Source organism: Phoxinus phoxinus (genome assembly GCF_949152265.1).
Source record: "Phoxinus phoxinus genome assembly, chromosome: 11".
Classification (NCBI taxonomy): Eukaryota; Metazoa; Chordata; class Actinopteri; order Cypriniformes; family Leuciscidae; genus Phoxinus; species Phoxinus phoxinus.
The window spans coordinates 16199166-16200181 of record NC_136886.1 but is presented as its reverse complement, the minus strand read 5'-3'; positions in this window follow the sequence as shown (position 1 = coordinate 16200181).

Below are 1016 nucleotides of genomic sequence, written 5' to 3'. Positions count from 1 at the left end.
AATTTGCCATTAAGCCTGCTTTAATCCAAACAATGTGTTGTAGATCATTTGCCGTGGCAGCACCTCTTGACCGGATTGAGTGTGTTGTACAAGTGTATAATAGTGACCCTGCGGTTACTGGCTCTTGAGTGCAGGGCCACCACCACTCGCATGGAATAAAGTGTCAGAAGTTTCCCAAGCTACAGCAACTCATGATGTGAAATACAGTCAAGCTAACCTTTAGGAAAAGGATTTAACTGTCTAATGATTTAATACGAAAAAGTGTCTATTTAGCGCTATTCAATTTTACTGTTTTTTATTGTATTAAGGATTGTATAATTGTTTATTTATAAATATCAATTAACAACAGCAATAATAATAATTATAAAGTCATGCCATAGTTTGTCATGATTATTTTGTCAATAATAATAAAAATCTTATTTTCCATAACATAATAATTATTATTGTATAAATCAATAATAATAATAATACAAATTTTTGTCTATTATTATTATTAATAATAATAATGTTCTAACTATTTATAAACACCTACTTTTTCTGTTTCTTATTTTTCTTAATATTAATAATTATTATAAATATAAATCAATAATAAATGGTAAATGGTAAAACAACTATTATTGTTATTATTAATGTTTTAATTATTTATAAACACTTTCTTCTAATATTATTAATGATTATTATAAATATAAATTAATAATATAATTGTTTTTAATGTTCTAATTCTTCATCTTCTTAATAATAATAATATATGTTTTGCTCAATCCAATGTTTTCTATTAAAAAAAAAGATTTTCAGAACCCTCCCTTGACCCGCCATAATGTCATGCCATAGTTTGAGTCATAATGTAACTTGTGAGTTTAAGAAGCTCAAAATATTTTCTTGATCTTTTCAAAGACAATATATTAACCGTTATGCTCCCTTTCAGTATAATGAAAGATACAATTTCAATATACACATTCATCTCTGGAGGAGGACATGCAAATATAGCGACAGATTTCAACAGATAGTCCCATCCC